Consider the following 13,760-nt stretch of genomic DNA (forward strand, 5'->3'; position numbering starts at 1 on the left):
ACCACATTACAGCACTAAAACAAGTCATACGCAAGTAACAAGACAACGAAAAAGAAAAACAAACTAGGACACCAAATTGAATGGGATCACTACATATTAATATGCAGTTTTGCTACTACCCATAGGTCACGTCTAGCAACGATTATTAAAAGTGGTGAAGCAGTAACCTATAAGAATGTAATGTCACGTATCCGAAATGACTGGCGCATACAAGGTGGCACATTTCATTGACTTTGGCCCAAAACCATTCGTAAGTATCTCAGTACAAATCAACCTCAACTAACAATGCATACTGACCATTCGTTCGATTTACGATGCCACGTGCTTGACCACAATTAGCGGGGTGTTCTCAACAAACGACGCTCAGCAAGTGCATAATGTGTGTATTCTCGACAGCGTTCTGGAGCTACTTATTTTTGCCTTTCGAAGCTGACACGCTACTGTCCGTACGTGTAACGTAACAATGTGCCCCCGTAGTAACAAACAGATAACGATTACCAAGATGAGGCTACTTTGGTGTCATTTTCGGTAACCACAAGTCTCCATAACCCTGATAACATCCGTAACTTGTAAACAAGATGCCCAAGGGGAATAATTCTGCACTATGTACACAAGCATAATAATATAATCTGGTGTTTTATATTCAAAAACCGCGATATGATTATAAAGTACGTTGTTGTGGAGGGATCCGGAAGTTTTGACCATGTGGTGTTCTTTTGCGTGCATTAACGTAGCGTGTTACAAGGATTTCCATCAATTTGACAACTACAGGGATTGGGATCGAACCATCGATTTTCAGGTGAGCCCCATAACTACTGAACCACCGTGGTGGAGCATCCCACAAGCACGCCGGCGTCAATGTGGGGGATTGAAGTGAATCTCTATAGTGATTTTCAACATTACACATAAATAGATTCTTACTACGGAAACAGGACCTCAAGGTGAAACGAATGAGCACGAAGCAAAGGAAACACAAAACACAAGTGCCAAGTCTCAAGTGAACATTTATTGACATGTGCAGAACATCATATATGTACTTTTGCGTGGTTTGACACATATAACAAAAACCATACATAAACGTTTGACAACTGGTGTAAACATGCAATGAAAATACCCAAAAAAGAACAACAATATATCTGCCTATTCAAGTATAGGATTTCGTTATTGTGCAAGGCTACAGACGGGAAGCTGATGCATTATTGAGTTTCTTTTTGTGTATCCCAAGCCTCGATAGTCCCTCGAGTTGTCTGATTATAACGCTGCGACACCGTGCTGGTTTCACAGAACTGGGGTGTACATCCACACAGCCGATAAAACGAATGTCAGTGTGTATTTCCTATTCTTCGTGTGCATTCGTCTTACCATGAGGCGCTGTTTCAGGGGTATGAATTCATACAAACTTATCCAGTTGTCAATGCTTATAAACATAAATACATACTTTGAGGCATGACTATAGAGAGCGCTACGTAAAAACTAAAGGTACTTGAGCTAAATGTATAGGCGAAATGACCAATGCGCGTGCACGTTAGCGAGCTAAAACAAGGATTTTTGAAGTAGTAGTCCATGAAGGCTATTTCTGCATAGTGTTTTGTGCGTATGCGTGGCAAGTATCATAATACCGATAACGACTGTCAGTCTGCGTGTGTTCCATGTAACATCGCCAACGGGCGTACGGACTACGCACCTCGCGATTTAATTCCGGCTGACTACGCACGGGGGCCCGTCTTTGCCTTCCACTTATATGTGTAAGTGGGCAATCTTACCCATAAGTAGACGCACGCAGACTCACTCATAGACTGGCGCTATGAGTCTGAGTGAGTCCGAGGAGCTTGAGTCCGAGTCAGTCTAGGTATAACAAATTTAATTGAATATCTCCGTCTGAGAGCGTGCGGTTCAGTGCACTATCAGTGAGTTTGTCTCCGAGTGATCCCAAAAGACAAAATATGTTTCTTCACTGTAAGCAAAAACTATCCGAGTTTGGGGTTTTTGCGGCTCATGACCTCTGAAAACTCTCTCGCGTTTAAAATTACTACATCGTGTAGGAGTAAAAGATGGTACATGACATAGTTTTAACACCACCTCTCAGGCAAGTAGTAAAAGGATGTCAAAATCCAGTTTTACCACGTAGGGAGTTTTCTATCAAGTGATTTTTAACCTGCGTTTCAGAGTTTATTACCACGTGACTGCAAGGTGCAGCTGCTTCAGTGGCTTTTCTCCCATACCCCCCATTGTGACGCTCTCAGTGAATCCTGAAGGTACGCGAGGACCGCAGATCTTTTTTTTTTGGCATCGCCGTGCCTCATGACTGACCTCGAGTCAACGCACTTTCACTGGAACTGGGGGCAGCATAAGCACAACAAGCGAGAACAGCACTCTGTGAACGAAAAAAAAAAAACATACGGGGGGGGGGGGATCTCAAAAGAAAAAAAAAAGAAAAACTGCTGTGGAAAGTTGTCCTGCATATTTTCGCGAATTGTTGGCTTTTGCTCGGCGGTGGCCTTGGAGACAGACGGTGCAAGGAGCTCGGTATCTGTGTGTCTGGTTGGGCTGATAGATCTCACGTGTTTCCTACATCGTCGAGCGACCGTGTGCTTCCGAGTGCCTCCGAACCTGCACTTCGCGGATATCTCGCTTCCGAGCCGAATCGCGAAGATCTGCCACTGGTAACAAAATCAATCTAATGTCATCGTCCGTGCTTGCCTACTGGAGAAGCAATAAGCAAAATGTTTCACTCTGTCGTCGGCACCGAGCCGCGGCCGCCAGTGACCAGTGGGAGTGTGTCACCAAGGCAGGTGAAAGCAGCATCGCATATATTTTGTTCCACAGTAGGCGATGTCAGCATGAGTAAAGTGCTGCCCGAATTGCCCACCTCATGCTCCAACTGTTCTCAAACATGTAGCGCGAGGCCTATACGAGGCAGACGGAACCAACAAGCGGCTGCCGGTGAGCACGAAGAAGACCCAGACCGTGGTCTTTCGTTGGAAGTATGCATACACCGCCCCGTCCCCGTAAGATAGCGGCCACGTGTTCATTTGTGTCTGAAATGACGACGAAATTCGCACAGGATGTGTTCTGTGATCGCCAGCTGTGTTTCATCGCATAGCCTTGCTCCTCGAAAAGGCCTAGTACGCCGTCGGTAAGAAGCTTGTGTGCAGGCGTGCACCGCTCCTCTACGCCCGTTGTGATGAATACGTGCTGCTACTGTGTTTGTGCACCGTCGCTCAATGAAAATCATTGAGCTACCATGGTTTGTGCGAACTTAGGTATATTTTATGGACTTGTGCATCAGCAGTGCTAACACGCGTGGGGCCATGAGCCCGGTGTGCCAAGTAATTATTGGATTCACAAAAAGGTAAGGTCGGGTAGATTTATAATAAAAGCTCGGTGTGACATTTAGTGTCCTGCAGCCCATCTTAAGTTTACGCTTGCACCTTCAACCTTTGTTGTTATTCGATGCAAAAATTATCTCTCCTACCGGTACTACAGGGCCGGTCAAAAAGTCGTGCCTATATATACCAGATTGCCAAAGCGTAGTTGAGCAACGCGTGCAGTCTGTTCGAGTGGTGTATTGTTCTGCATTTGTTGTGTGTGCGTGTTTGTCTGTATATAAATCTATGTGTCACCAATTCTGCCGTTTAATAAATTCAATCAATTCTGCTATTTAATAAATTTGTTGACTCTAGACGAATGCACCCGTAAATTCTTATTTTTTTACCAGCGGAAATAACTCCCAGAAATCACCTCAAAAACCTTGTGAATGCAGTAAAAATTTACTCTCTCTATACTCGCTCAAAACCCCACTGGGGTAAATACTAAATTACTACTCTCCCTACGTTCAAAAACTCAGTTAGCACGAGAGTAAATTTTTACCTCGATAGTAGGTGATAGAAAAACCCCAGGAAAGGTAGTGCGCTAGAGGACAAATGGTTTACCCAGTTTTCGAGGTTATTTCAGGTCATTTTCGTTTAGTGTGTTGAGTGAGTCTGCGCTACACCTCCATCTTTTATTGCCGACCGATGGTCCTACCCACCTATTCATATTCAGCTTCACTATCAGCCTTCTATCGGCTTACGTTTATACTCAAGTCTATTCAGGCATACCTGAACTTACTAGCGTTCGTGCGCTGCCTGAATATTGATGAGAGGCCTAAGCTCGCACGAGGGGGAGGGCCATGAACGTTTCCCCGGAAGATCTTTCACTTAAATTTCTTTATAAATATATGTCGTGCCAGTGGCATGATTCACGAGAATGCCCTTGGTGGATTCAAACCACTGGTATGCAATCGCAAGGCGTATCGTAGAACACGCAATTTCGTAATACTGGCGTTAACTAGCGTTCACACTATGATCGAAAAAGCTCATTTTACGTTGAACACTCTGATTTAGGGAAGCCGTCAGTATAAGTGTAAGTGAGTCCATCTGAGTAACATGTCGGTGAGATTGAGTTCAGGTAAGTCCTATTTAGAAAAACGTTTCGTGAGTCTGAGTCCGAGTGAGCCCGGTTGAGGCCAATTTCGCCGAGTCTGTGTCCGAGTGAACCCTGAGCCTAAAGCATATTTTTGCAGTGAGCATGAGTGAGTCTTATCTTTTTTTCCGACCTATGCTCACATGACGCGGTATTTTCTTGTCTACCTATGCTCACATGACGCAATGGCTCGGCAGGCTGTCATATATCTGCTGCAGAGGTAAACAGTGCTGGCTGCTGGGAGTCAGGGTCATCCCACCCCTGCAGTCAGTTCTTAACCTGGTGGTTTTATCATATCCGCACTCACACTGGTCATTGGGAGCCCGGGTTCGGCTCGTGCCGACATTAGTAGCTGGCCCCCTTCATGGGACCAATCGTCCAACTTCACAGGGATGAGAGGCGCCCGAACAATAACGACCGGTTTATTTACATAGTAAGAAGGTCAGAAGTCGAGAAGCCGACAAGAAGTGAGCTAGTGAGTAAGTGACAAAAAATGATGACTGAGGCGAATGATCTGAGATAAAAAATACACGAAATTTTCAGCTTTACAGTCCCGGGCTGCCCACCTTGCGCGCATTTTTCCGCTTCTTCCCCCAATACAGTGTCCAGTGGCCTCGGTGCTCCAGCCGCGAAGAAGGGGAAAGACACCCCAAATACACATGGAGAGTGTACCGAAGAAGACGATGCTCAAATATGGTCACGAACGCATGACATCACGAATCCGCACACGGCAACAAGAATCTGCACATGGTACCAAGACTTCATTCACGGTCGAGGGACTTGGCGTGGCATCCTACTAAAATTTGGCCCGAATCTACATGTTAAAGTGTAAATGTCGTCGAAAGACGATAGTCTTGCGTCTGGACAGAGTGAATAAAACATTGATTTGATGTTCTGTGCAAGAAAATCGGTAAATGGTATTCTGAAGGCGCTGCGGTAGAGTGCCTCGAGCGTGTAGCGGAGGCGAACAAGCACATCTCGGCACGTTAGACACGAGCGCCATCTGACAGTTATCTTCGAAAACGAAGGCGTGCGCGACCGCGGAGAAATATGCGTGCCAGTCTCGAAGGTGATAGGGTGTAGAATGCGAAGCGACGGGCAGATGCCACCACCGTGTCGTCGTAGCAAAGCATTAGAAACACCTTTTTTAGCATCGCGTTGTACTGTCAGCGCACGCGATAAACGCTACAGTCCTTGTAGTTACTTGTGTGTGCGTCTTCTAGTATAAAGGCGGACATTAAAAACATCAACGAATTGTCATGGCGACTCAGATATGCGCAATATTTGCTTTTTTTAAAGACAATCGCATCGCTATGAACGCTAAAACTTGAGCAATATTGGTGGGCTTGGCGGATGGGGTTGGCCGTTTAGTACCGCTTGAGGTATCGTTAGGGCAAAGACACAGACAGATGTACAGACAGACAGACCGAAATTTTCCCGTCGTAGGTCCCCAAGAAAGACTATCGTCTTTAAAACCTTCCCAGTAAAAGGGCGAAAGCTAGAAAGAAAATGAAAGCTGGGTGAGATGTCATAAACCGAGGAAGGATGAGTGCCGAGATCACCTGGATGTTCCTACGGCTGCGCTCCAAAAGTGCAGCGGCAATCGAATTCGAGTCTCCGTCACCCTTTACCCAACAAATACCACTGCGTACCCGACGAGTAACCCATTCGATGCACGTATAACCTCTGTTTTTTCGGTTCTGCACAGAACCGGTCCGCTGACAGCTTTTTTAGAGCTTCTTGCGAGGCAATCGGCGTGTTTAAGATGCCTTCCCCACTTGGAATGCATCCACAAACAATCGCTTGTTTCGAATCTACCAGATAGTTTTCAAGGCCGGTGATGGTCATCATAACAACACAAGGAAGATTCCGCAGACGTTATTTGCTACTTATAATTGAATAAAATACCCCGAAGCGCTTCTGGATGATTAATGAATTCACGTACGTGACTGCAAAGTGTGTGCGGTCTGCACGCGTAATAAATAGAACTCGCACTGGCTTTGTCGCCAGAGGATAGCTCATAGCCACCAGCAGCGATAAACCATGAAGAGGTTGTGCGTCGTCCTTGCCGTTGTTCTGCTGTGCTCAGGTGAGTATGTGTTCACGCACAATAACGCAGAGCTTGCGTCCCCATGTCGATTTTCTCAATACACTAATATCGATTTTCTTATTTTTTTAATATGATTTTCTTTCTTATACTTAACAGCATGCGCTGTAGTACATCGCCTAGTGTTAAAACAGTCGTATTCATCATGCACGCCCTTACATGAAGTAGATTGCTTGAGCAGTGCGGAAGCTTCATACTACGGGAGCATCTTTTTACGTGCATAGATACGTCACAATTAATGACGATGCATCCACTTCTGGGCCGCCTGAGGTTTTCAACTTCATACATTAATCATGATGCGAATATATGACGCAACAATGCTCAGGACACAAGAAGGACGTCGTGTGTAAAACAGTCTCTTCAGCATAATTTTATCTGAGCATGCCACTGATAAAGGTTAAACGAGCCTCGACAATTGCGTTCAAAGGCTATGTGGTTTTGTAACTGCCATTTTATTTAGAAGAGTTTAGCTTATTTTCTGAAATGTACCCGAGGTGGTAGTTCCTACAAGAAAGAAATGAAGTGCTATTGACATTGCGTCGTTCCGAACAATACATTTCTGGCCTTGGCAGAGGTCTTGATCTAGCTTTCTGGTGATTGCACTGCAAAATTTGCACAACTCTTTATTATGAAACCTGCGCATTTGTTGCGAAATATACAAGCAGAACATATCAGAGCAAAGTTATTGTTTACGAAGGGACTTGCTTGGTATTCGAGCAGCTTTATTATACCAAAAATTAGTCTACCCACGTTATTGATTAGGCGGTACGTTAGGAGTTGTCAAGTACAGGTGAAATATACGCTTATTGGCTAGCACAGGCGTACGGCAATCTGGAGTCGCAAATAAGAATTACTTATACGACACTGTTATATACATATTTATTGTTATTACACTGTCAAAAGGAATTTCATGCATTTTCTATGCAGCTATGCTGGCGGATGCTCAGCGTGGAGGCGGAGGAGGCACTAAATGCGGTGTAAGTATATTTAGCGCATTCTGAAATTTATCAAAAATGTGAAGGTTTCATGTCGCAAGGCAGGACTTGGCTGCTAAAAATAAATACACGCGTCAGTCATGTCACGCTACACTAGCTAGCCATATTTTGTTTTGCGGTAGGGCTAGCTACCGCAAGACGATATATATATATATATATATATATATATATATATATATATATATATATATATATATATATATATATATATATATATATGTGACGCAGGAGACGTGATGGCTGTACGATGAACCATTTATTTGTCTTCGTCTTCCTCCTTCTCTACCATTCCACCACACCGTTCTCATGTGGTTCGTCACACGCTTCCCCCCTTCCCCGAGAGAGACGTAGATGCAGGAGCGGAGGATATCGTTTAAGTCTCCCGACAAGAACGATGTCAGTCTGGCGACCGAGTGGGGCCACGCTGCGGTCGATCTCGTAGTTAACTGCCGAAATCTTGCGTATGATCGTATAGGGTCCTTCCATGATTGCGCTGAGTTTGCCGCGGTTCGAGTGCCAGGGTGTTTCATATAGAACAAAGGCTCCCACTTGAAGCTCTAATGGAAGGAACTTCTTGTCATATATGATCTTTTTTTTTCTCGTGATATGCCACTGAATTAAGGACTGCGTTTGTAAGAGCTTCCTGCAGATGTCCGGTAACGCCTGAAAGAAGATAGGGATACGATGGTGTGCCATGCATAAGAAAGCAGGGTGGGTAGCCTGTGACTTCGTGAGGTGTTCTATTGTGCTCGTCGACAACGTCCAAGAGGAGACGCGGCCACGGTTTTCGGGGTTCGTCGTTGATCTTGCATCGGAGGAGAGTAACGATCGTCTGATTAGTGCGCTCGTTTAGGTCATTACACTGCGGGCGTTGTGAGCTTGTTAAAAGTTGATGAATATTGCTGTGCTTGAGGAACTGCTTAAATTTGCCGGCAGTGAATCCTGTGCCGTAGTCGGAAATGAACTTCCGCGGCTTTCCAGGAGCAAAGATACTCTTCAGGCAAGAGATGTACGCGTCGCAAGTCTCATTCTTGTGTGCGAAAGCCCAGACATAACGGGTGGCATGATCAACGGCTAAGTAAATGAATCTTTTGGATTGGCCGTAGTTGCCAAAACCTCCGATAGTGTCCATGGTCAGAAGATCAAACGGTTGTTCCGCTGGTGGAAAAGACTCCAAGGAACCAAATCGTTTGGTCTTCGGTTTCTTGCAGCGCTGGCAAGTATCGCAGTGGCGTATGTACTCGCTCACGTCGGTGATGATGTAGGTCAATAGCGTGCCACCTGGGCCTGCTCCGGCGCTTCGGCAATCTCCAGCAGGATATTGTGCACTCCCAGCTGGAGCAGGTGCTAGGTAAGCTGCGTAAACGGGGTTGCGAGGGTCCACTTGGTGATTTTTGTGAGCATGAATTCGAGCTTGTCGCGCTCGGCATGCTGTCAATTATGCATGACCGGAACATATGAAAAGGGGGCTGCGCAATAATTAGTTTCTGCACAATACCCCCTTTCTTCCTCTCGTTCATAAATATCCAATACCCAATAGGCACTGACAATACTGAGAAAAATGCGAAGATGAATTATGCAGCCACATAGTAATTTCTCGTGAGCTAGTTTTGTGAACTTAGCGCATTTAGGAGTTAATTCGCTTATTATTTGCATGCGATTATTTTTCCCCTTTCAAGTACAGAATATACAAGGACTTAAAAAATGAAATGTGCGTTGTATTTCGGTAGTGAATATCACTTTTGTTGTGAGCAGATGGCGACACCAATTTTATCTGCTTTTCAATTCGCAGGGAGAAGTCTGTGACAGTGATGAAGTGTGCGAGGAGAGATACGTTCAGTGCACCAAACCACCCTGCCGGAAGGCGCCACAATGTGAGTTCAAACTTCAGACATTTAACCAAAAATGCTTATTAGAGGAGGCCTTGCAGGGTTTCTCCTTTTTGTCACTCAGTGACGATTACACCGCGTAAAGTTCATGAGAGATTTATTGAAAATAAATTTGCCAGTGAGAAGTTAAGCTCGACAACGATGATATTAGGCACAGAAATAAATTCCAGACGACGTTACATCATGATGCATTTGTCCTCCCAAGGAATAATTCTTGTGCGAGAAATTTTCTGCATGGTAGTGTGGCTGGTATGTAAGGATCAAGTAGATTAAGAGAGAGCGGGAGGCTTTATTAGAATAAGTGAGATTTTTGCCGGCTTCTATATGCCGCTGGCATAAAATTTTTTATATGGATGGAGAAGGGGACTAAAATATATCTCATTAGGTGTGCTTTTAACGCTACAGCGTTAAAGAGCTCGTTTCACAGATACTCCGGCGTCGGTGTCGGCGCCAACGCCGTTGGTTGTGAGCGAAAAATCATCTATACGTGCATAACTGAAAAATTCAGAACGATGCTATTAATATTAATATAAGAAATCTTCGGTCATAGTGAGGATAAATTTCGGGACATCTGCGTGGCAAGCAGTAACGCTACACACAGCAACGTCGCTGTTTGTGAACGCAATGAAAATAACTTCTGCTTGAAAATGGATTGAAAGTAACTTTCATGCTTAACAAACGCATGCGCCCTGCGTACATGCTTCACGATACGCCATGATATATTGCAGTAATAATGCGTATTCAGAGCACGTGAACATCATAATGACTTCATGGCTTAAAGCCGGTCATACAAAGGCACACACGTTACAGCGCCTATTCCCTCAAGGACACGTATACAGTGGGTGCATAACAAGTTCGCAAAGATTTCGTGCAAAGAGTGTTTAAAGCACGTATACTAGGGCCAGCAAATTTTAAAGCCAAAGCTTAAGAGTCCAGCAATTTTTTTTCCGCTTACAGCTACTTTTCATGACTGATGGAAACTTGAACGATGTTTAAGTGGTGCAATTAGGTATAAAAATAAAGGTAAGCATATTTGGCAGAGACGTGGAAGGGTGTGTGAGAATATTAGAATAAAACCAACTCCAAAAGCACATTTAGTCCATGGTTTGTAATATTACAATAAAAACGAAACTGGTCCTACGTTTAGAAATGCACATGTGTTCTTATGACTGTATATAGCTGATTCTGAAGTGACTTTTCTATAGGGACAACCCCTAAGAAATGTTGCTAGCTTTGGAGCTGGCAGGACAATCACCGCTTAAGGAAGATACTCAATTAGTCTCAAAATGTACGGCCAGTTCTTGCTTTTCAAATTGAAAACTATTGATTAAAAGGGACTATGGCGTTTCAAAATATGACAGAAACTAGCTAAAACCTTTTTGAACAGAGATTTCGCAGGAGCAGACGTTTCAATAAGCCCTTTCGAAGTTGCTGCCTCGCAGAAAAGCAGACTACCTGCAGAAATAACTGGTCAAGCGATGCCACCTGTGCAAATTCATATACCTCGTTGAGCCCTCATTTTTCTCCTAAATTACTACCCTGTTTTGACACAAGGAACAAGATATTCCAGATTTTTACCCGTCCTCCCTAATCTCTGTCAAATTGGTTCGATAGATTTTCCCACATTAAGCATGTACAAAAATTAGCCCCCAAACAGCCTATTATAATGCGATTTTGAGCATTGTATTAGGCTTTATTTTGTGACGCTAGTTTTATGTATTGTTTTTTTATTCAACTTTCAGGTGTCTATAAAAGAAGAGGCTAACAAGCTGAACACATCCATTCATTCGAAACCCAGTGGTACAAGATTCCATTCGCTGGAAAGAAGAACGACCGATACGACCAGAAAGGCTTTCTTTTTACCGCACTAACCATTAAGACACAACCTTGTCCTTGTTCTGTATGTTTCTAATTAGGACGGGTCACCTGAGCTTTGGGGGCATGTATATAAAGAAAACTTGGTGATGTCAATAGACAATCAGGTAACGCTTGAGTATGAATGACCCAATAAAGCAAGGACGCCACGCTGTTTGCGCAAAATTTTACTCTCATCGGCACCAGCAGCCTTATATGATACGTTACATTCATGCTACGTGACATTAGGAGCGGAGTAAACAGCCGCGTGGACGTGCTATACGTATTGCACAAAGTTTTTTTTGGAATTATACGCACAACGACTTTTTGCATGAAGGTTCCTCACATAAAGGACGAAGTGCTGTGTTGTGTGATCTCGTGCATATGTTGTATTCTACTACTGCAATAATAATAATAATAATAATAATAATAATAATAATAATAATAATAATAATAATAATAATAATAATAATAATAATAATAATAATAATAATAATAATAATAATAATAATACAATATGTACGATTTTATGTCGAAAACCATATGATAATGACACATGCCGTAGCGGAGGGCTCCGAAGATTTGGACAATTTGGTGTTCTTTGACGTTCTTTCACATCAACCAGTATACGGGCCTCTACCATTTCAACTCCATCGAAATGCGACTTCCACAGCTGGGATCGAACCCGCGACCTTCTGGTAAGCAGCCGACACCTCTAGCCGCTGTTCCACCAAGGCGGACACTTCTGCTATAGTTGATCTAAAGAGCCTGCCACGCTACATTATAAAGTGTTCAGAATTATAGGAAAAGACGCACAAGCGTTAAAAGGTATAACAGAGGAAGCGCATGCATTCGTCTTTCGGGTAGATGATATAGGCCCCAACCATAAGTTTTTAAGAGACCCGACGTTTCGAAACCAACTTGGTTCCTTCTTCAGGGGTGACTGCGTAGGCTACGTAGCAGCAGCGTCTTCAAAGCACTCGAGGGTGGCTAATGACCCCTCTCTCTGCCTCTCTTTCTCTCTCGTTTTCGCCTTTCGTCTTTCGAACGAAAAATTGGCAGATCCCACGTATAGTGGGAATCGATAATATGCGAAGCACGAAGGAGGAAGATCAACATGTCACTTGAAAATCAGCGCAACGTTACGAGGCGGACGTAAATTATGCCGTACATGACTTGCACACTATGATTATCATGTTTGCGCATGGGATTTGTTTTCGTCCTCCATTCACGGCACGTAATGCCAATCTTGGTATATGTGAAGCCAGCAAAACGACCGTGAGCACGCTATGAGCGTAGCAAGTAGTTATGTTTTAGATGACAAGCAAGTCATGATTATGATGTTTTGACGTGTCATTCACTTTTGTCCTCTATTCACGTCACGTGATAGCAAATTTAGTATATGTGAAGCTGGTGAAACAGCCGTGACCGCGCTATGAGCATAGCATGTAGTCATGTTTTAAATGACAAGTATTTTATGATTATCATGTTTGGACGTGTCATTTACCTTTGTCGTCTATTCACGAGACGTGATACCTAATTTGGTACATGTGGAGCTAGCGAAACGGCCGCGACCCCGCTATGAGCGTAACATGTATAGCCGGGTACAACTTCAGAAGCAGCCAATTTTCTCCGCTATAAAGAAATACTTCCGCTCAAAAAATTGTGACTACATCTAAAACACGTATTTCTCGTTATAATTAAGGTTTGTGTATTGTGACGAGTGTTTTGTTAAAATTTTAATGATGGAAATGCTAAAGCACATGCCGGATCGTGAGAGAAAAATAACTCCGTGCCTTCTACAACGCTGTGTGTCGTGTGCTACGGAGCAAAATCGACAGCACCGGGCGTGTAATTGTAAAGAAGTCGCTGGTTTCATAGCATAAAATTCGTATCCACTTGTTGTGTGTTTGGACAAGCTTTTTTTTTTCAATGAGCCACGCATCTTTTTTTTTTCTGGTTGGGAACCTGCAATCTCGTGAGTTCGCGCACGTTGCCGCACGGCATTCCGTGCGAGAATTACTAAATTACACGAGTTGCGAAAATGCGTTCAAAATTTTGGGCACGCAGTTGGCCCATTTCTTGGGAATTAGCTGACGTTTGCGCCACCTGGGAGCGGCCGCACAAAACACAAATAATGTACTCACAAAACTGTTATGGTATGACATGACCGCATGGCGAACATGAGTGAAGGGTCCTCACGATGAAATCATGACATGCTTTTCATGTAAGAACATGACTACATGCCACGCTCATGATGCACTCACGGTTGTTTCGCTAGCTCCACATACAACAGCTTTGGTATTACAGGACGTCAATAAATGATGAAGGTATATGTTTGGTGAAACATATTAATCATGAAATGTGTGTCATGTCAGCACATGACAACATACTGCGCTCATAATGCACTCGACGCCATTTCGCAAGCTTCACATATACCAAATTTGTCAT

Source organism: Rhipicephalus microplus, unplaced genomic scaffold (genome assembly GCF_043290135.1).
Source record: "Rhipicephalus microplus isolate Deutch F79 unplaced genomic scaffold, USDA_Rmic scaffold_63, whole genome shotgun sequence".
Lineage (NCBI taxonomy): Eukaryota > Metazoa > Arthropoda > Arachnida > Ixodida > Ixodidae > Rhipicephalus > Rhipicephalus microplus.